The following is a 22,710-nucleotide window of genomic DNA, read 5'->3' on the forward strand; positions in this document are numbered from 1 at the left end:
GTGTGTGTAGGGGGGGGGGGGGGGCAATGGGAACTTTGTTAAAGGTAAAGTCCTCTTTCCTGGTGCTGTGTGTCTGAACATTGGTCACTCTCTTATGTCTGGCAAAATGCTACCTTGCTGCATTCGCTCCCCCCCCCTGCTCTAGTGCAGCATTTAATGCCCTTGTCCCTATTTATGTTTTAACTGCAAAGCTGATCTGCCCTCCAGTGGCGGTGGTGGTTGCAGCTGATTTATTTTCTCTCGGCCCAAAGGAAAAAAAAAGCAACCCCCCCCCCCCCCCCCCCCCCTCGTACCCAGAAGAAGGACTCCAGGCTCCCTCTGCTGGTCCTCCCCTTTAAGAGAGGCTGCTTGATATTGTGCAGCTTCCAGTCACTGCAGCCACTGGACCTGCTCGCACTGGCGTGGAGGAGGAAAGTTAGCAGAACATCGCTGCTGGTTCCTGCACAGCCAACATTCAAGCCTGATCTTCCCCGCAAGGAGAAGGCGACCCAGGGGCTAATGTGTAAGTATCGCTGCTTTGCAGGAAATCTCTTAAATTAAAAAAAGAGTGCTTTATTACAAATGACCTTCAAACGATTGCACTGCCTGAAAGCGATTCTTGACACATCGCATTGCATGTATGCTGATGTCATTGGAAGGCAGACCTTTTTATCTTTCATCTTTAATTCTAATACTTCGTGTTGGATTTGTTCTTGCCCCTGGAGTCAATCCTGCAATATCCAACTGCTATATTCTACTGCATGCAGCATCTGAAAGATCCTCCATTTGTTCCATGTACAACTTTGCAGCATTGCAGCTCTCTTCATTCATTTATCTCAGAGAAAGTTTTTTTCATCCTTCTTCCCTTTTCCCTGAACTTGTACTCTTAAAAGCGCCTCTCCTTGTTTTGGGTGTTAAAGATGGAAAGTTTGGTACATAATCCACTTTCTGCTTTGAGGTTTGTGTCGTAGAATCCCTACCGTGCAGAAGGAGGCCATTCGGCCCGTTGAGTCTGCACCGACCCTCTGAAAGAGCACCCTGCCTAGGCTCGATCCCCTGCCCTATCCCCGTAACCTCAGCTAACTTCTGGACACAAAGGGGCAATTTATCGTGGCCAATCCAGCTAACCTGCACATCTTTGGACTGGGTGTGGCGTGTGTTCTACTTGACGGTTGAGGTCAGGATCAGAATGGGGATTCACATCTGATGCCCTCACTGTTGTCAACTGGACCTTCTGGATAAACGCAGTTTCAGATACAGTGACACCTCAAGTATTGATTCTAAAATGGATCTCCACATTGGGGCTGCTCCATTTGCATTTTGAGCGAAGGTTTAAAAAAAAATTGTCACTGACCAAAGACTCTCTAATATCGGCACATAATTTAAAAGAAAGGGGCGTCAAGGTCGCACAGTGGTTAGCACTGCTGCCTCACAGCGCTGAGGACCCGGGTTCGATCATGGCCCCGGGCCACTGACCATGTTGAGTTTTCACATTCTCCCCGTGTCTGCGTGGGTCTCACCCCCACGACCCAAAGATGTGCTAGGGTAGGTGGATTGGCCACGCTAAATTGTCCTTCAATTGGAAAAAAAAAATTGGGTACTCTAAATTTATTTTTAAAAATAATTTAAAAGAAAAATCTGCTTTAAAACCTTTCAATTGGTGCAGAGTTGAACTCTTGTTTAAATTGTGCAAATAAAGTGCTGCTCCACCAGATTCCATTCTCCAGCGTGTGTGTGCAGGACTATGTGTGTGCACATATGTGTGTGTATATATGGTTGCACTGATATAGAGGCGTCTTGCCCCTTTAAGAAGGCTGGGTTGGTATTGTCGCACCCCAGGTCACTGCAGACAATGGACCCATTCGTTAGAAGCATGTGCGCCTGCTGTGGAGTTGGATGCGTTTTTGCATGTTGCTCCACCCTGCTGAAACCTAACCACATAATTCAGGGCCCAGCACTCACAGCTGGTTTTGGAGCATACGTCACTTGGTCAGCTCCACGTTATGTTCTGGCGCTTTTCAAACACATGTGCTTACAGATGTTGCATCAGTTATATGCAGTTGAAAAACAAAGATATTTCCAGTGGAGAATATGGGAGGAGAAAATTTGCAGTGAAGATTAAGTAGGGGTGTCGGTCGCCAGTTTACACTGAGTATCAGTGCCAATGGTCAGCTGTGCTCTGGGAAGGACTTACTCCAGTGGCGATGAAAGGGAGGGCTCGTTGCTATTTAATAAATGCCAGAATAGAGGTGTTTTTGCTTAATAATGAACAGGAACTCTCCATCCCACAATTTTAGTTGAGCAGACCCATATCAATTGCTGTCCAGCACCTTCAAAGTATGTTAAATAGGCCTAGGGGCATTTGTATAGTGGAGGACTCCTGATGTTCTGCATCTCCCGTAAGTCTGCAGCACACAGGGTTGTCAGTGCCACCTAGAACCATGGAATTGTGCATCTGGAGGTGTTGACGCTGGAGTGCGGCAGTGCATGGCAGAGACCTTGCCAACCCGCTTTCACATTAGCCAGTATAATTGGGTACATTACGTGGTCTCAAGAGAGGGACAGATTTTAAAAGGTGCACGCGTGAGAAAAAATGATCTGTACTTTTGTTTTACTGTGAAAAGGAGGCGGTGACAAGGCGGGGGGGTGGGGGGGGGGGCGTGCAGATGATTATCTCAACACAAGCCGACCCCTCCCCCTCTCCGGCACAGAAACCCAATGCTGCAGTATGGTAAATCTCACTGGCCAAGGGGCTATTTAAAACAAACCCATCCTCAAACAGAAAAGGCAGCCAGTGTCTTGTGGGTCCCTTTAAAGTTGGCCCTGAGGCAACATTCGGCCTCCAGTGTGCCATTTCCCTGTGCCATGGATCGGGAGAGGGCCGCTGCGGATTTGAGCCCCGTCCTTCTCGAGTCTCAATCTGGAACTACATCGGGCGGCGCTAAGCAGAGATCGTGGTGGCGGTGTTCAGCAGGGGGGTGGGGGAAATCAGTTGGAAGAGCAATTGCGCCTGGGTGATATTCCCACGTCCCTCGTTGACTGTTTCACTCCACTGCTCTCGGTGCAGATGTGTCAGGCCAGCGGGAGGAAGAAAGAGGATGAAAATGACAGGAGAAAGTTTGGAGAAATGACCCGAGGCTGGCCCTCCGCCTCCCCCCCCCCCCCCGCCCTCCCCCTCACAACACCCCCAGGAAAAAAGGTTGAACAAAGGGCATTACAGCATCAGTTTTCCTCATGTTGCCTTGAACCCTTTCGTGATAGGCACCCAAATACATATTTACAGAACGTCAGTGAAAAGAAAATAACTGTTTTGTTAACGCGAAGAATAGCAAAGCAGGGGAATTGAAACACTCGGATCGTATTTTCCAGGCTGTTACGAAAGGAAAGCATGGTGGTGTAGAGGGCAGGTTAGTTCTGCTGCATGGAGATGATGCTTCAGAGCTACCCATCCACAGGCACGTTTGACCTTGCTGAACAAATTCTCCACAATTGATACAGTTTTACATTCTAATGAATGGAAATGGCACCCAGATTCTTAATCTTTATCCGAGCTGAACTCGTAAGTGTAATCAGGCGATTGCAAAAGAATGTGACTTTTAAAAACATTTCTCCTGACCTTCAAACCAAGATCAAAAAAATGAACAGTTCCTGCAGAGTTCCACTTCCTCAATTGAAAAAAAAGTATTCAAATTTTATAAGGGGAAATAGAAGAAAAGGATAACCTTGTGCCTTGGTTTAAAATTGATTTTAAAATCAATGCAGACGTCCTACTTTATGCAATAAGCTGCCTTACTTTGCATTAATGTACTAGCAAATCATTTAATACGGTTGGAACACTGCAGGTGCTCCCGCATGTGGCAGTTTTCATTAGCAGAAGTAGGTCACAAACGTTCGCTGTAGCCACAAGTCACCTTTCGGCCTACAGCAGGTCAACTTCTCCTGTCTGAAACCTTTGATCTCCTGTGGTGTTCTGGCAGACGTAGACTGCGAACAGGCTGGAATACCAATGTCTGGCGACCCGTCTCCGCTGAAGCTGTCTGCTCCCTTCAAGGGCCAGCCGTGCCCGGAAAGGTTTGGTGTGAGACCTTTTTTTTTAGAAGGAGGCATGCGGTGGGGCGGGCGGGGGGGAATGTGTACCCGGTGGGTGATCCAGGTCGGAGATAACTGAAGGGGGTGCTGCCTCCTCAGCAGTTCCGGCAATGTAGTGGGTACCCTTCGGAAAGGCCTGAATTTGAGCGACACCATTCATGTCCGTTGACAGGGTGAGTGCACTGTGTCTATGATATTTAAGCGTGTGCTGTATTTCATCACGCACCCCGGGCCCAGTTTCAACTTGCCGATCGGTGTGTGAAATTCCGGACAATTGACTTAATCCCACCGATCTTCACACCTACTTTATTGGCCAAAATTGAGGGTGAAAAGGAGGCTTTTTTCAGCTGCTTGGTTAAGATGTTGCAGAGTATAAGGATTCCCAGGAAAGCATACTGCAATCCGAAGGGAATGGGGAGGGGGGGGGTGGGGGGGAGAGCAGACGGGTCAGAACACAACTGCATGCTGCATTGACAGTTTTTCTTGAGAAATGCAGCAAAGTCAGTTGGTGGGTTGGGGGGGGGGGGGGGAGAGAGAGAGAGAGTGGTGCGGTGATAGTGGTGACTGACTGCAAAGCAGCATTAGCGTCTGCTGCAGAGAAAACCTATGCACGGCTAGCATTCCCAAAAGCTGGAACCACAATGCAGTACTGGGAAAGGAAAGCAGATACATGAATACGTTTTTTAAAAACGTGCATGCAGCATTTCAATGATGTAAACGGGGCTGCAGTTTTGCAGATGCCTTGATTGGAAATACGTTGAGTGCTGTATAGGACAGTCAGTGCTGAATGTTTAGTTGAATTGTAGCACTCCAGAAGTCAGTTGCCCCCTTTCAACTCTGAATACAAATCCGTTTAAGGGCAATTATTTTGTGCAGTGGAACTGTATCCTCAAAGGCACTGCGTAAATCCTTTTCAAGGAGACCTGAGTCGGTTGCAGGGTCTGCCAAGTCACTTCAGTTCCTTTGCCCGGGTTTGCAGGGGGCAGGATGTTGGGGAACAGGAAAGGGGTGGTTTGTTTTTTGTTCAGTGGAGTAGCCATTCCTTCCGCACACGATGCAGGGAGTACCGGAGTCTCAGATTGCCAAGACGGTTAGGGATGGGCATTGAAGATGCTGGCCTAGCCAGCGACGCCCGCATACCGTGAAAGAATTTAAAAAAAAATATATCAGGAAGTCTTGTTCTCGCGGAATGCACTATGTCGCACTGCACTGATGTACGCAACATTTATCTTGATGCGCCTTAATGTTCCAGTACTGCGAATCAGTCAGGTGGACTTAATGTTTTTTTTAATGTCAGCATGAGCAATTGGACCAACTTACAAAATGGTGTGGTTTTGACGTACAACTGAAGAGAGTTGGGAGTTGCATCATGCCGTGCATTCAAACTTGCCACCTTTCTGTCAGCTAGCCAGCAGTGGCACGACCGTTGATTTTCTTTGCACATTTAACTTCAGCAGGATGCAAAGTCAATCAAAATGAGCTGCGAGGAGTTTTGAGCCGTTACCGTGGCGATCCGGCAGAGTGCGGTACCCTGCTTCACAAATTTGGAAAAGGTCAGTGCGCCATGTTGCATTATGGGTTGGTTGTCTAGTGCTGTGGGAGGCTCCAATCTCCGGAGGCTGGTTTCAGCGGAATTATTGCAATGTGTTATTATTCTGAGGGCAGTTTGACGAGTGAGGCCGAGGGTCTTGAAGCTTGAGTCGCGGCGAAGCCCATCGCTGAATCTCAATTGCCTCAGTTTGGCAAGTGCTTCTCTGGGATTGCTGGTAAATTCCATGTTGGACCAAGATGTTGGGAGAGGAAATATCTCGGTCACAAGGACATCGGAACAAAATAAACAAGATCAGAAGTAGGCCATTCGGCCCTTCGAGCCTGCCCTGCCATGAAAAAAGATGGTGGCTGATCTCCTACCTCAACTCCATCTTCCCACATTATCCCAATGTCCCTCGATTCCCTTCATACTCAAAAATATCTAGATCCCTGTGTTGAATACATTGAATGACTGAGTATCCACATCTCCCTGGGATAGGGAATTCCAATGATTCACAACTCATTGAGTGAAGAAGCATTTTGTTTCAGTGCTAAATAACCACCCCTAATTCAGAGACTGACCACCCTACTCTATACTCTCCAGCTAAGAGAAACGTTTCCTCAGTGCCTATGCTGCCAAGCCACTTGAGAATTTAGTAGCTTTCAATTAGATCAGCTCTCATTTGTCCACACTCCAGGGTGTATAGGCCGCGTCTCCTCAACCTCTCCTCCGGGGGCAATCACCCTGCTCTTGATGCTTTGCTTCTGTACTGAGGGGCATCTTTGGCCAATACGGGGAAGCCTTATCTGATTCGTTCTCCCATTTTCTCAAAGGAAGGGTAAGAGTATTTAGTGCATGCGTGACAAAGTGCTCAACAAAGCTTTCTTAAATTATTTCTGATGTCAGAAATGTGCGTCAGTACAGACCAATCTGACCCCGGAGATAAATTTGGGATAATGTGTGAGGCTGTTGATTAATGCGTTCTATTGTGGACACAATTTGCAAAGTCAACAATTCCGTGTTTTTGCTGGCCTTGTTCTGTTACAAGGGTATTTTGTTACAATTTACAATTTTCTTCTATTCATCCATACAAACTTGCAAATATATATCAAATGTCTGGCTCCAGGTCTGTGAGGGATCAGAGGGAACATGAATAACGTGAGGTCTGCAGGCAGACAGAACAAGATCAGCAGAGAGAGACAGCGGAGGAGCGAGGAACCAATAAAGAGTGAGACAAGACGTACAGACAAAGGTTGGCAGTAAGCGATGTCGGGAGTGGGGGAGGGGGGGGCACAGAAAGGAGAGCAGACGGAGAGAAGAAGAGCGAGATGGTGTGAGGGAGAGAGAGAGCAAAGGAAGAATTTACATTGCGTCTTGCGAGGCCTCAGGCCACCACAAAAGGCTTGACACCCAAAGTACTTTTTTGAAGTTGTAGTCACTTGTAATGCAGCCAATTTGTGCACAGCAAGCACCCGCATACAGCAATGTGATAATGATCATCTGTTACTGCAATGTTGCTTAAGGGATAGACAGTAGCCAGAACACCGGGTATAACCCCTCAGCTTCACAGTAGTACCATGGGACCGTCTATCCATCCCACAGTCTAACAAAAGAACAAAGAAATGTACAGCACAGGAACAGGCCCTTCGGCCCTCCAAGCCCGTGCCGACCATGCTGCCCGACTAAACTACAATCTTCTACACTTCCTGGGTCCGTATCCCTCTAATCCCATCCTATTCATGTATTTGTCAAGATGCCCCTTAAATGTCACTATCGTCCCTGCTTCCACCACCTCCTCCGGTAGCGAGTTCCAGGCACCCACTACCCTCTGCGTAAAAAAACTTGCCTCGTACATCTACTCTAAACCTTGCCCCTCTCACCTTAAACCTATGCCCCCTAGTAATTGACCCCTCTACCTTGGGGAAAAGCCTCTGACTATCCACTCTGTCTATGCCCCTCATAATTTTGTATACCTCTATCAGGTCTCCCCTCAACCTCCTTCGTTCCAGTGAGAACAAACCGAGTTTATTCAACCGCTCCTCATAGCTAATGCCCTCCATACCAGGCAACATTCTGGTAAATCTCTTCTGCACCCTCTCTAAAGCCTCCACATCCTTCTGGTAGTGTGGCGACCAGAATTGAACACTATACTCCAAGTGTGGCCTAACTAAGGTTCTATACAGCTGCAACATGACTTGCCAATTCTTATACTCAATGCCCCGGCCAATGAAGGCAAGCATGCCGTATGCCTTCTTGACTACCTTCTCCACCTGTGTTGCCCCTTTCAATGACCTGTATACCTGTACTCCTAGATCTCTTTGACTTTCAATACTCTTGAGGGTTCTACCATTCACTGTATATTCCCTGCCTGCATTAGACCTTCCAAAATGCATTACACCTGAAAGAGCAGGAGAAGCCGGGAGGGAAAAGTATCCGGAGAGAGGGAGGCTCACATCAAGCTTTACGAGAGAGACACACAGTGGCAGACCTATAGAAGGGACACTTGCAGAGAGACAGGGGAAAGGATATACAGAAATATGAATGATAGGCCGGCAGTAAGACAGGGAGGATGGACAAAAATGTGTCGCTGATTATTTCAGAAAATGATCACATGCTAAACTGTGCCGCAGTCATACATTCGCTTCAACAACTGGGGTCAGACACTGCACAGGAGGAAACTGCCTACATCTGCCGGTTAAATAGTTTACTGTTTACTTCCTGTCACATTACAGACATCTCACCTTAACCCAGCCTCAGAGCCACTGAGTTAATAATTCATAAAGCTCCTTTGCAGTCACACCAGGTTTGTTTCATTTTGATAAGGCAAAATATTCTACCTTATACTGATTCACAATTTTTGCATTGGCTCTAGTATTTCTTCTGGCTTTTCAGCATTCCACAGATCTTTTTTATTCACACTAGGGGTGTGGGCATCACTGGTTAGGCCAGTATTTATTGCCCTCAAGAAGGTGGCGGTGAGCTGCCTTCCACTTGGTGTATGTACACCCACTGTGCTGTTAGAAAGGGAGTTCCGGACTTTGACCCAGCGACAGTGAAGGAACGGCGATATATATATAAAAATGAAAATCGCTTATTGTCACAAGTAGGCTTCAATGAAGTTACGGCGCCTGTTCGGGGAGGCTGTTACGGGAATTGAACCGTGCTGCTGGCCTGCCTTGGTCTGCTTTTTTTAAAAGCCAGCGATTTAGCCCTGTGCTAAACAGCCCAAGTCAGGATGGTGAGTGACTTGGTGGGGAACTTCCAGGTGGTGGTGTTCCCAGGTATTTGCTCCCCTGTCTTTCTAAAGAATAATGGTCAGGGGTTTGGAAGGTGCTGCCTAAGCAGCCTTGGCAGTGCATCTTGTAGATGGTACAGACGGCTGCCACCGTGCGCCAGTGGTGGAGGGAGTAAATGTTTGTCTATGGGTTGCCAATTAAGCGGGCTGCTTTGTCCTGGATGGATGGTGCCAAGGTCTGGAATATTTTCCCACTATGTGCATCCCACCGCAACCTCAGAAATTGCCAGATATGGATTTGTACGGGTCCATCAGTGAAGCGCCTTTGACTGAACCTGAACAACATGTCTTAACCTCAGCTGATGAAGAGGATGCAAACCCTCCCCCAAACTGCACTACTTTTGTGGCACACAAAAACAGAAAATGCTGGACAATCTCAGCAAGTTTGGCAGCATCTGTGGAGAGAGAACGGAGCTAAAGTTTCCAGCCTGGATGGCTCTTCACCAGAGCTGGAGAGAACGGGATATAGGATGAGATTTACACTGTAGTGGCTAGGGAGTCGTGAGAGAAGGGGGAGTGGAGCAGTGGGCTGGATAGAGGGCCAGCGATAGGTGGAAGCTGGGGCAAGACAAAAAGACAAAGGGAACGTAAATGGGGACGGTCACGGCTAAGAGGGCCACCACCAATTCCACTCCCCTCGTCTTTTTATCCACGATATCTCTTGTCAATCTCTCCCCAGCCTCCACCTATGTGCTTTCATTTTGGCACCAATATGACTCTTGCTTTTCTCGATCAGACCATGGGGTGACCAGCCTCAGTGTGACTGACAATTCGTGGGTGGTTTTTTTTCGTATTATATATGGTGCAATGATATTGCAGAATCATTCAGGAAGTCGTTGCGAAATGCTGGCTGTAGTTCTTGCTCTACTGCACCAACAACCTGTTTTGTGTTCGGCTGCGCTGACTCCCAAGTCAGACCAGCTGTAGACGAGCATGTTAAGTCACAAAGTGTCTCTTTGCTGGAGGACACCTTTGACCACAAGCCCATCAGCCAATAGTCTGCACATAATGCCCCAGAGCCCCAATGGGAATGGGAGGCGAGTGCCTTTCCCAACCTGGGGAAGGTACAGGATGAACAAGGCGGACTGAACCACTTTTACTGGCCTCTTTTGAGAAAACCAAGAGCGATTTGCTATTAAATGTAGCTCAACACAAAGATATCCGCTACTTTCTCCACCTCAAGTCTGGGAGTGTTGAAAAACATTTGGAACTTTCAAGACTAGGGCCGCTGGAAATTTAGTTCGGCAGGACTGGAAGATCCGGCCAGTGGGAAGGGCCGGAAAATTCTGCTCAGTGGCCCACTCCGGTTCCTCTGCCCTACTGAAACCTAAAGACATAACCAACTGTGACGGTAGTGGCAAAGTCGTATTGTCGCTGGACTAGTAATCCAGAGACCCAGGGTAATACTCTGGGCACCTGGTTCAAATCCCAACAGGGCAGATGGTGGAATTTGAATTCAATAAAAATCTGGAATTAAAGCCTAATGACGATCATGAAACCATTGTCGATTGTCGTAAAGACCCATCTGGTTCACTAATGTCCTTTAGGGAAGGGGAAGTTTTGAAATCTGCAGCTTGTATTTATACTGTGGCTTATCACATTCTGCTAACAAGCTCAGCAATTATTGGTAAAATGTATTATGTAGTTGAATCTTACAGCGTTTTGGGACTCTGTAAGCTTTTGCTTTTCTTGAATAACTGCAGTTGTGAGGAAACTAAATCTCTGATCCATTCATTTCTGACAACTGGTGGATAGAGAGAATGATACAGGCGGCATTCTGCCTATTGCCCATGCACTAGCTCTTTTGAAAGAACTGTCAAAATAGTCCCACGCCCACATGCTTTCCCAGTATCCCGCCAATGATCCCTTTTTTAGTCTTTGCCCATTTCCTTTTTGAACTTTGCTAGGGAATCTGCTTCCACCAATCTTTGAGGGTCAACATCAAATGCAAAGTTAATGCAATACCCATTCAGTTGATGTTAAAAAAACCTTGCTTTTTATAAAGTGCTAAATCGCTGGCTTTTAAAGCAGACCAAGGCAGGCCAGCAGCACGGTTCAATTCCCGTACCAGCCTCCCCGAACAGGCGACGGAATGTGGTGACTAGGGGCTTTTCACAGTAACTTCATTTGAAGCCTACTTGTGACAATAAGCGATTTTCATTTCATTTCATTTCATAACCACTGGATGTCTTCAAAGTACCTGACCAATGGATTGGATTGGATTTGTTTATTGTCACGTGTACCGAGGTACAGTGAAAAGTATCTGCGTGCAGCTCAAACAGATCATTTAGTACATGAAAATAAAATAAAATACATAATAGGGCAACACAAGGTACACGATGTAAATACCTAGAGGTACTTTTGAAATGTAGGAAATCCAGAAGCTAATTAGTGCATCGCAAGCTCCCGCAAACACAAATATGATCATGTCCGGATAATCTGTTTTTATGACCTTGATTAAAAGACAAATATTGGCCAGGACAAATCTCCTGTTCAGAATGTTCAGCCATGGGATATTTTACATCCGCCCCTCCAACTGTGCAGCACTCCCTCAGCACTACAATGTCAGCGTTCAATGCTATGGGGCTGGTTTAGCACAGTGGGCTAAACAGCTGGCTTGTAATGCAGAATGTTGCCAGCAGGGCGGGTTCAATTCCCGTACCGGCCTTCCCGAACAGGCGCCGGACTGTGGCGACTAGGGTCTTTTCGCAGTAACCTTATTGAAGCCTACTTGTAACAATAAGCTATTATTATGGAGTGGGGTTTGACTGAGGCGAGAGTGTGACCCACTGCCACCACTGTTACATCCAAGTCTAACATTCCAGTATCGAATGGTGAAACTGTTGACTGATCCTTTAAAAGGACATCGTTAAACCTTACAACCTTGTGACAGAATCTGTTTTTTCTCCTCATAATCCGAAAGGCAGGCAGTGATGGACCAGGATGCCCTCATGTTTATTCTTTGCTGTTTTGAGCTCTTTATTCCTTGGCATGACTTCTGGCACACTGCGAAGATTACCGGTGCCTGGGAATCTTCAACCTGGCAGCTTTCCCCCGGTTTGAAGGTATTTTACTTAATAGCAACCTCTTCAAACAATTAAGCGAGCAAGCTGTTTAGCAACGAGAAACACATGGACAAAATTCACAAGTCTGAAGCAATGTTTGAAATCAGGAAATAACTTTGTTCTCCCAAACGCGCATAGCATTTGGAATTGAATTGGAACCAATTCACACCTTTTCAAAGGGTTGTAGCGGTATCGAAGCGGTGCTTGATATACTTGATATACTTTCGGCGATAAGAGCAGAAGGAACGTGATGTTCCTTAAGATGTACAGATGGTGGTGATATAGGGGAGATGTCCATATTAGTCATTATATATGGCCACTGAATGGAATGAGATTGCTGGACCCAATAGGCTGATTTAACTGCAGACTTGGACTTATTGTGCATTTGTCAGCAGATATCCTGTGGCTTTGCTAACATTGCTGGATTAAATTATTTCCGAACAATTATCAACAAAATGTGCCAGGGAAAGTATTACAGGAAGTAAGTATGACATGCAGGAAACATAAAACATCATATATAGAAATACAAGGCATTCAATCGAATTTTGGTTATGTTTTCTGTTCTCTTGCCAAGTGAGGGCAATTTGTTTTTGAAACCGAAACTCTAGTGCCCTAAAGGAACTGATTTGAAGCCGTTACTGAAAGTGACAATGTAGGAAAGCTGGATTAATCGCAGGAGCTATAGCGTCATTAACCCAGCGTACTCAAAATGATTAGCCTTTCTATTGTACCTGTTAATTCAGTGCCCTGAAGCAGTCAGGATCAGTAACTGCTCCATGTCCGTCCCCTCTACACACCAGTTGGAAACACATTGAGGGACACTCAGACAGTCGAGATATACAAAAGAATTAGAATTATTTGTAGATTGCTTGAAAGGATTGGGATATGGCAATTCCCCGTCTTCAGGAAGGTGGCCTCCTGTTTATTCTTTGCTGTTTTGAGCTCCTTATTTCTCACTAACAGCTCTGATGGGGACCAGTGAAAGATTAGTTGGCAGAGCCGATCTCTGCTTTCACGTTGATGCTGTGGCAGCCCTCAATCAATCCAAACTCTTCATTATTCCTTTTCGCTAATCTTGCAAAGTGTAGGTTGTGCAGCAGCTGATTTATGGAATGGGGACATTCGGTAATTAGGTTGTGCTTTTTATCTTTGCCTATTCTTTATTGTCTGAGAGCCTGCCCCCATTACCATTTTCATTACTGGCAGTGCTTGACATCTTTAACTGTGGCTTACTATCAGACAGTACATCTCATGCATGAAGCGCACACAGCTTTGGATGGCGAATATATAGGTGACTCTCACATTTGTAAAGAAAATCACACGTTGCTTTCCAATTCTTTATTTTCTTCCTTGATTTCCTCAGCTGTTTACCCCCTAGGAGAACAAGTGAATTCGCCAGTTAATGCCGATCACCCGAATATCATTAAACACAATTGATATACATGTCACGGACAGAGGTTATGTATTTACTCTTGTCCATTATCAACATTTTTATGTGTGAAGTTGGTATCTGTGTCCCAATTTACACAATTTTCAGCAGCAAGCCTTTGTGAATTTAAAAAATAAAGAAGATTATTCTTGCCCCGGAGGTTTTAATGCAACATCTCGCACGTGCTATCACAAACACAAAGAATAGATACAGGTGAGGGAAAACAATACAACTACAAATTGAAATTATTTCAGCCTCTTTCATAGCAGGCCTGTAGTTTCTTTGCTGAATTGCTCCTGTAGCTGGACTGAGGTCGGGTAAAACGGGATTCTCAATGGGCGTGAGGTTTCATGTGGTTGAATTGCCAGGGGATTGGCTCTCAGGCGAACGTTAGGTGGAGCAGGTTAGGGGGGGGGGGGTTTCCTTCTCCTCAAGGTATCGCCCTTTCACCGTGGCTGCATCGCTTTGCAGTTGGTTTGGTAGCTTTCCAGATTTCTTTTCACACGGAACCTCTCTGAACCAGAACGGCCGCTTTTTAAAAGCAGGAACAAACATGGCTGCTTTAACCATGTAACCTATGCAAGTCCAAAGACTTTTCCCAAAGAAAAACCCATTGATTCACTAATGTCCTAAAGGGAGGGAAATCTGCCATCCTTACCTAGTCTGGTCTACATGTGACTGCAAATCCACAGCAATGTGGTTGACTCTTAACTTCCCTATGAAATGGCCAGCAAGTTACTCAGTTCCAGGACAATAAATGCTGGCACTCATGAAAGAATAATTTTTTTTAAAAAAGGATAGTAGATTAGGCCATGACATATACTTTTTTAAAAATGTGTTCATGGGACATGGGCTGAGCCAGGAGTTATTGCCCATCCCTAATTGCCATTGCAGTGGGTCTGGAGTCACATGTCAGCCAGACCAGGTAAGCATGTCAGATTTCCGTTGTGAACCAGATGGGGTTTTACGACAATTGTTTCATGGCTGTCTTTAGACTTTGTAATTCTAGATTTTTATTGAATTCACATTTCACTATCTGCAGTGGCGGGATTTGAACCCAGGTCTCCAGAGCATTACTCTGGGTATCTAGTTTACTAGTCCAGCGACCACTGCCTACTGTGTTGTGACTTTTCGCATTTTGACTGTTTTAAGGACCATCACAATACAACGCAAGGTTGATGGGATTCTTTATACTCATCTAACACCCATTGGGTTTCGAGGTCTCTATTGTCCATAATGAGGCAGGAAGATGAATTGGCTGGTATCGTATTCCTGGTCGCTTACTGTTCATCCTTAACAAAAGAACTTAGGGCGGCACGTGGCGCAGTGGTTAGCACTGCAGCCGACGGTGATGAGGACACGGGTTTGAATCCCGGCCCCGGGTCACTTTCCGTGTGGAGTTTGCACATTCTCCCCGTGTCTGCGAGGGTTTCACCCCCACAACCCAAAAGGCGTGCCGGTTAGGTGGATTGGCCATGCTATATTGCCCCTTAATTGAAAAAAATAATAATTGGGTACTCCAAACTTATTGAAACAAAACCAAAAGGACTTGTGACTTTCACAAGTGGATGGGAGTGTTCATATTTTAATGGGTCATTTGCTTGGTTTTCGGCCCTGTCACATGGTGTGCCGTCAGCTGTCTTAAAAAACAGTTGTGTCCATTTTTAACGATGCAGCTTTAAGCTTTGTAAAGTCCTTTGTGCCTGTACAGGACATGACATGCAACTTGCAGAGAACATCAGAGTTGAATGTGATTCTGTTACAATTTGGGATCCAGTCACATGCGCGTTCCAGCAGGGTCACTGAATAGCAGTCACAAGCAAGGAGCTTCACCCATTCATTTTCTTAACCGACTGATGGAATGGTGTTTATTCGATGTCCAAACTGCTTCCCAAGGTCACAGCAGCACAGACCTAGGAAACTACCTCGGATTTGCATGGGTTTGTAACATGCCTAATTGTTTGTTTACCTACAGAACCACCATGCATGATTATATCTGTTTTCTTTAGGGCAGCACTGTGGCGCAGTGGGTTAGCCCTGCTGCCTCCGGGCAGCGAGGTCCCAGGTTCCATCTCTGGGTCACTGTCCGTGTGGAGTTTGCACATTCTCCCCGTGTTTGCGTGGGTTTCACCCCCACAACCCAAAGATGTGCAGGTTAGGTGGATTGGCCACGCTAAATTGCCCCTTAATTGGAAAAAATGAATTGGGTACTCTTTTTAAAAAATAAATGTTTTTTTATTAGCTCCTGGGATTATCATAGAATTTACAGTGCAGAAGGAGGCCATTCGGCCCATCGAGTCTGCACCGGCTCTTGGAAAGAACACACTACCCAAGGTCAACACCTCCACCCTATCCCCACACGAAGGGCAATTTTGGACACTAAGGGCAATTTATCATGGCCAATCCACCTAACCTGCACATCTTTGGACTGTGGGAGGAAACCGGAGCACCCGGAGGAAACCCACGCACACACGGGGAGGATGTGCAGACTCCGCACAGACAGTGACCCAAGCCGGAATCGAACCTGGGACCCTGGAGCTGTGAAGCAATTGTGCTATCCACAATGCTACCACGGATGTGGTGGCCAGGCCAGTATTTATTACCCATTACTAATTGCCCTTGAGAAGGTGGCGGTGAGCTGCCTTCCTGAACCGCTGCAGTCTGTGTGGTGTAGGTACACCCACTGTGCTGTTAGGGAATTGCAGGATTTTGATCCAGCGACAGTGAGGGGACGGGGATTGAAATAACAAATCCGGATGGTGTGCGACTTGGGAGGGGAATTTCTAGGTGGCGGCGTTTCCATGTGTCCGCTGCCCTTGTCCTTTAGAAGTTGTCAAAGGAGCCTTGACAAGTTGCTGCAGTGCACTGATGGTGGAGAGAGTCAATGGTTAATGATTGTACTGAGTAAATAGGAAAGCTAATTATCAAGAACACGTTGGGATGCTGGGTCTTTCTTTGGGGGGGGGGGGGGAGAAGGCATTTGCAGATGAAGGAGAAGGATCAAATTAAGCCAGTCAACAGGGCACAATTTGACTGAATTTTTAGTTTTACTGTGAGTATTTTTAATATCTCACACTTTTTGCAGCCAAATGAAAATATCCCAATAATGCCGGGATGAAGTGGAGCTACGTGGAGAGACTGGGTTAACCTCATTAATAATAATCTTTATTTTCACAAGTAGGCTTACATTAACACTGCAATGAAGTTACTGTGAAAATCTCCTAGTCGCCACACTCCAGCACCTGTTCAGGTACACAGAGGGAGAATTCAGAATGTCCAATTCACCTAACAGCACGTCTGTGGGGAGGAAACCGGAGCACCCGGAGGAAACCCACTCAGACATAGGGAGAACGTGCAGACACTGCACAGCCAGTGACCCAGTGGGGAATTGAACCTGGGACCCTGGTGCTGTGAAGCATTAGTGCTGACCACTGTGCTACCGTGCCACCCTTGGAGCAGAGAAGGTTATGGGATTTATATAATAAACTTACTTGGTGTCACAAGTAGGCTTACATTACACTGCAATAAAGTTACAGTGAAAACCCTCTAGTCGCCACACTTCAGCGCCTGTTCTGGTACAATGAGGGAGAATTCAGAATGTTAATAGAAGTCTCCAGAATCATGAAGGATTTTGATAAGAGTGAATACGGTGAGCGTGTTTCCTATGTCGGCGGATTTGATAATGAGAGGTAAAGGAACCAAGGGCAAGGAGATGGGAGAATTTGCCTTTGCGCAGTGAGTTGTTACGACAAGGGATTGGCTGCCTGAAGGTGTGATGGAAGCAGTTCAAGAATAATGTTCGGAAGGAAAGTAGATTTGGAAATAATCCAGGGCTAGGGGAAGGCACGGTGGCGCAGTGGTTAGCACTGTTGACTCACGGCGCTGAGGACCCGGGTTCGATCCCAGCCCCGGGTTACTGCCCGCGTGGGGTTTGCACATTCTCCTCGTGTCTGCGTTTGTCTCAACCCACAACCCATTCACCTGAGGAAGGAGCAGTGCTCCGAAAGCTAGTGATTCGAAACAAACCTGTTGGACTTTAACCTGGAGTTGTCAGACTTCTTTGGCAAGTTATTTAATCTGCTTCGCTGAGGGTTTGTCAGAAGAAGTTTGTAAAATATCATTCTAATGAAAACCAAGACGTAAGATGCGGCTTTGGAGGTTGATGGGTGGGAGTGGGTGGGGAAACATTGTGCAATCTGTTAACACACCAGTGGGAAGCTGATGACTAGGCAGACCACCCCTTCTTGGGTCCAGGGAATCCCCTCCCAAGCTGGTCAGGGTCTTTCAGCTGCAGAGCGCCACTGGGCGAGAATCAAACTCGTACTGAAATCCCGAGACCCTTTGGTCATGAAGGAGAAGTCAGCAGCTCTCTCTGTTGAATTGATCTTTTGCTTTCAAGGGCTGTTCTTTTGCTCAGCCCTTGCCTTCCCTGTGTGGCTCAGCAAACCTGTACGACTGCGGGGCACCGCAAACCTGTACGTCTGTGTGGCACCGCAAATCTGTACGTCTGTGTGGCTCAGCAAACCTGTATGTCTGTGTGGCACAGCAAACCTGTACGTCTGTGTGGCACAGCAAACCTGTATGTCTGTGTGGCTCAGCAAATCTCTACGTCTGCGTGGCTCAGCAAATCTCTACGTCTGCGGGGCACCGCAAACCTGTACGTCTGTGTGGCACAGCAAACCTCTACGTCTGCGTGGCACCGCAAACCTGTACGTCTGTGTGGCACCGCAAACCTGTACGTCTGTGTGGCTCAGCAAACCTGTACGTCTGTGTGGCACAGCAAACCTGTACGTCTGTGTGGCACAGCAAACCTGTACGTCTGTGTGGCACAGCAAACCTGTACGTCTGTGTGGCTCAGCAAACCTGTACGTCTGTGTGGCACAGCAAACCTGTACGTCTGTGTGGCACAGCAAACCTGTACGTCTGTGTGGCTCAGCAAACCTGTACGTCTGCGTGGCTCAGCAAATCTCTACGTCTGCGTGGCTCAGCAAACCTGTACGTCTGTGTGGCACCGCAAACCTGTACGTCTGTGTGGCACAGCAAACCTGTACGTCTGTGTGGCTCAGCAAACCTGTACGTCTGTGTGGCTCAGCAAATCTCTACATCTGCGTGGCACCACAAACCTGTACGTCTGTGTGGCTCAGCAAACCTGTGCGTCTGTGTGGCACAACAAACCTCTACGTCTGTGTGGCTCAGCAAACCTCTACATCTGCGTGGCACCACAAACCTGTACGTCTGTGTGGCTCAGCAAACCTGTACGTCTGCGTGGCTCAGCAAACCTGTACGTCTGCGGGGCACCGCAAACCTCTACGTCTGCGGGGCACCGCAAACCTGTACGTCTGTGTGGCTCAGCAAACCTGTACATCTGTGTGGCACAGCAAACCTGTGCGTCTGTGTGGCTCAGTAAACCTGTACGTCTGCGTGGCTCAGCAAACCTGTACGTCTGCGGGGCACCGCAAACCTCTACGTCTGCGGGGCACCGCAAACCTGTACGTCTGTGTGGCTCAGCAAACCTGTACATCTGTGTGGCACAGCAAACCTGTGCGTCTGTGTGGCTCAGCAAACCTCTACGTCTGCGTGGCTCAGCAAACCTGTACGTCTGTGGGGCACCACAAACCTGTACGTCTGTGTGGCACAGCAAACCTGTACGTCTGTGTGGCACAGCAAACCTGTACGTCTGCGTGGCACCGCAAACCTCTACGTCTGCGGGGCACCACAAACCTGTACGTCTGTGTGGCACAGCAAACCTGTACGTCTGTGTGGCACAGCAAACCTGTACGTCTGTGTGGCACAGCAAACCTGTACGTCTGTGTGGCTCAGCAAACCTCTACGTCTGCGTGGCTCAGCAAACCTGTACGTCTGTGGGGCACCACAAACCTGTACGTCTGTGTGGCACAGCAAACCTGTACGTCTGTGTGGCACAGCAAACCTGTACGTCTGCGTGGCACCGCAAACCTCTACGTCTGCGGGGCACCACAAACCTGTACGTCTGTGTGGCACAGCAAACCTGTACGTCTGTGTGGCACAGCAAACCTGTACGTCTGCGTGGCTCAGCAAACCTGTACGTCTGCGTGGCACAGCAAACCTGTACATCTGTGTGGCACAGCAAACCTGTGCGTCTGTGTGGCTCAGCAAACCTGTACGTCTGCGTGGCTCAGCAAACCTCTACGTCTGTGTGGCACCGCAAACCTGTGCGTCTGTGTGGCTCAGCAAACCTGTACGTCTGCGTGGCACCGCAAACCTCTACGTCTGTGTGGCACCGCAAACCTGTACGTCTGTGTGGCTCAGCAAACCTGTACGTCTGCGTGGCACAGCAAACCTGTACGTCTGCGTGGCACCGCAAACCTGTACGTCTGTGTGGCTCAGCAAACCTGTACGTCTGCGTGGCACAGCAAACCTCTACGCCTGTGTGGCACAGCAAACCTGTACATCTGCGTGGCACAGCAAACCTGTACGTCTGCGTGGCACTGCAAACCTGTACGTCTGCGTGGCACAGCAAACCTGTACATCTGCGTGGCACTGCAAACCTGTACGTCTGCGTGGCACTGCAAACCTGTACGTCTGCGTGGCACAGCAAACCTGTACGCAGAAGCCAAGCTCTGAACGAACTGCAGCACTCGGAGCTGTGCAGTCAATCCTGCAATTGGTTGCATCACTCTGGTGGGGTAGGACGGCAGGACTGCGGTAAAGAAGAACAAGAGACGAGGAAAGCTCAATCCAGTCCTGGGCAGCTCCAGGAATCTTGTCTCTTAGCTCCACAGACACTGATGTATTCGAGATTCTCTGTAAGGAAAACGTCTGTAAGCAATTCATTTGTGAACAGTTTCCTTCATTGCTCAGCATTCTGTTATTGAGTTTTTGAACTGTCAAGAATTGGCTTTTCCTGCTATCACAACAAGCTGTATTTTACAGCCCCCACCTCCAACCTGGAGGGAGGAGGAGGGAGTTGGGGGGGTTTGCAGGTCCACCGCCTCCCCAGCCACAGCTCAAGCTCGAGCTGTTCCCCGTATCACGGCAGGTGGGTGGGTGCCAAAACTGGCAGCCTTCTCGCTATTTACAGATAAATCATTAGCGATCAATAGAGCTTGTTACCAGGCCAATTGACCGTAATAATACACTGTCACTCCATAAAGTGGTTGGTGGGAGGAGGTGGGCGTTTTTTTGAGGAAACTGCTTGAAAGGAGGGAAGGAAAGGGGGTACATCCCTCGGGAGGCACGGTGTGTACATCGGGGGCACTCCCTCCATATCATGATGACCCCACCTTTTGTTTCTCCCCACATACCCACCCCCACCTCACACCCACTAACCCCCCTCCATCCCAACCCCACCCCCACCAGCTCCTCAATCCCTCCCTATCCAATATCCCAAGTTGCCATTCTCCGGGATCCGTATCCTTTTCATCCGAGGACCTCCTTGCAGATTCAACAGTGCTCACTGCTGAGCTCCTTCACTGCTGGGACTGCCGGGGCAGCCGACCAATCAGATTGGCCTCGTATTGCGGGGCAGAAGTCCCACTCTCGACTCGTTTAGCCCACCGGCAGAGGGCTAAGCTGCCAGGTGGGCCAGCTGCCAACCAACTCTGACAACAGGGGGGGTATGTAACATTCCCTCCATGAAATCCAACCCATGGTTATTTGGGAGCTGACATCTTTTGCGGGGGGGGGTGTTCACTGTCAGCGAGACAAGAGGATACCGCTGACAACAATGACCAGAGAATACCCCCCCCCACCCCACACACACACACACCAAGCATGACACTGGACATATCCCTCCCCGGCTTTTACAATCCGGTCGGCTTTCTTCAAGGTTGAACTGATTTCCAACACTTTTCCCACATCCTGTCCTTGCCTCTCATCCCCCCCCCCCCCCCCCCCCCCCCAACTACCCCCCCCCCCAACCCCATGCCCACAAGCCCAAGACAGAGAGATAGAGACCTAGAGCGTGACGGTGAATGACGTGACGTGAGTGTCATTCTTGGGAAGGTCACTCACTCTAGAGCCATTGAATTGGAATGTCGGTCAAGGTTGCAAATGGAGCACAGCAAGTGTGCCATCAATTTTAAGGTGCGAGCAGGGTTCATTGACCAGGCGGCCCGTAGTGCAGGGGAGTTCCAGGATGTTGCCCCAGTGACAGTGAAGGAACGGCCGATATATTTCCAAGTCAGGGTGGTGAGGGACTTGGAGGGGAACCTCCAGGCGGTGGGGTTCCCAGGTATCTGCCGCTCTTGTCCTTCTAGATGGTAGTGGTCGTGGGTTTGGAAGGTTCTGTCTGAGGAACCTTGGGAAGTTACTGCAGTGCATCTTGTAGCTGGTACACACGGCTGCCACTGTTCGGCGGTGGTGGAGGGTTTGAATGTTTGTGGAAGGGGGAGCAATCAAGCGGGGCTGCTTTGTCCTGGATGGTGTGGAGCTTCTTGAGTGTTGTTGGAGCTGCACTCATCCGGGCAAGTGGAGAGTATTCCATCACACTCCTGACTTGTGCCTTATAGATGGTGGACAGGCTTTGGGGGTCAGGAGGTGAGTTACTCATCGTAAGATTCCTAGCCTTGACGTGCTGTGGTACAGTATTAATATGGCTAGTCCAGTTCAGTTTCTGATCAATGGTAACCTCCAGGATATTGATTGTGGGAGATTCAGCGATGGTAATGCCATTGAATGTCAAGGAGAGATGGTTAGATCCTCTCTTGTAGGAGATGGCCATTGCCTGGCACTTGTGTGGCGCGAATGTAACTTGCCACTTGTCAGCCCAAGCCTGGATATTGTCCAGGTCTTGCTGCATTTGGATATGGGCTGCTTCATTATCTGAGGAGTTGTGAATGGCGTTGAACATTGTGTAGTCATCTGCAAACATCCCCACTTCTGACCTTATGATGGAAGGGAGGTCATTGATGCAGCAGACGATGATGGCTGGGCCTCGGACACGACCCTGAGGAACTCCTGCAGCGATGTCCTGGAGCTGAGGTGATTGACCTCCAATCATCACAACCATCTTCCTTTGGTTGTATCACGGTTTAGGAGTTGTTTGAAGTATTCTCTCCTTCGAAGGCGGAGGTTTTCTCTCTCTCTCCGTTCTTACTCTGCGCCAGATTGAGGCCGAGGGTGTTGGGTCCATATACTGCCTTGGTGCCACTGAAGAACCCCAGGTGTCAGGCTTGTCAGTGAGGAGTTGCAGCTCCTTGGCTTTCTTAGTCCACCATTGGTTCTTTATTTCCCTAGTTCTTCTCTGTACCTTCTCCGTGGCTAATTGATGAGCATTGGCAAGGTGAGGAAAGGTCTTCGCGCCTGGCAAGGTGGCATAAACATAACCAGCAAGGCAAAGACA

General features: G+C 48.1%; 1 long non-coding RNA gene across 1 annotated transcript in view; it reads left to right on the forward strand.

The window, feature by feature from the left end:
- Positions 1–390: 390 nt before the first annotated feature.
- The window catches only part of LOC140392575 (uncharacterized), a 28,047-nt gene continuing 5,727 nt past the window's right edge, over positions 391–22,710 (forward strand). Inside the window, exons 1-2 of the long non-coding RNA XR_011935391.1 lie at positions 391–502; positions 5,523–5,621. This is a non-coding gene — a long non-coding RNA (uncharacterized lncRNA). The remainder of the gene's footprint in view (positions 503–5,522; positions 5,622–22,710) is intronic.

Source organism: Scyliorhinus torazame, chromosome 16 (genome assembly GCF_047496885.1).
Source record: "Scyliorhinus torazame isolate Kashiwa2021f chromosome 16, sScyTor2.1, whole genome shotgun sequence".
In the NCBI taxonomy this organism is placed as follows: Eukaryota; Metazoa; Chordata; class Chondrichthyes; order Carcharhiniformes; family Scyliorhinidae; genus Scyliorhinus; species Scyliorhinus torazame.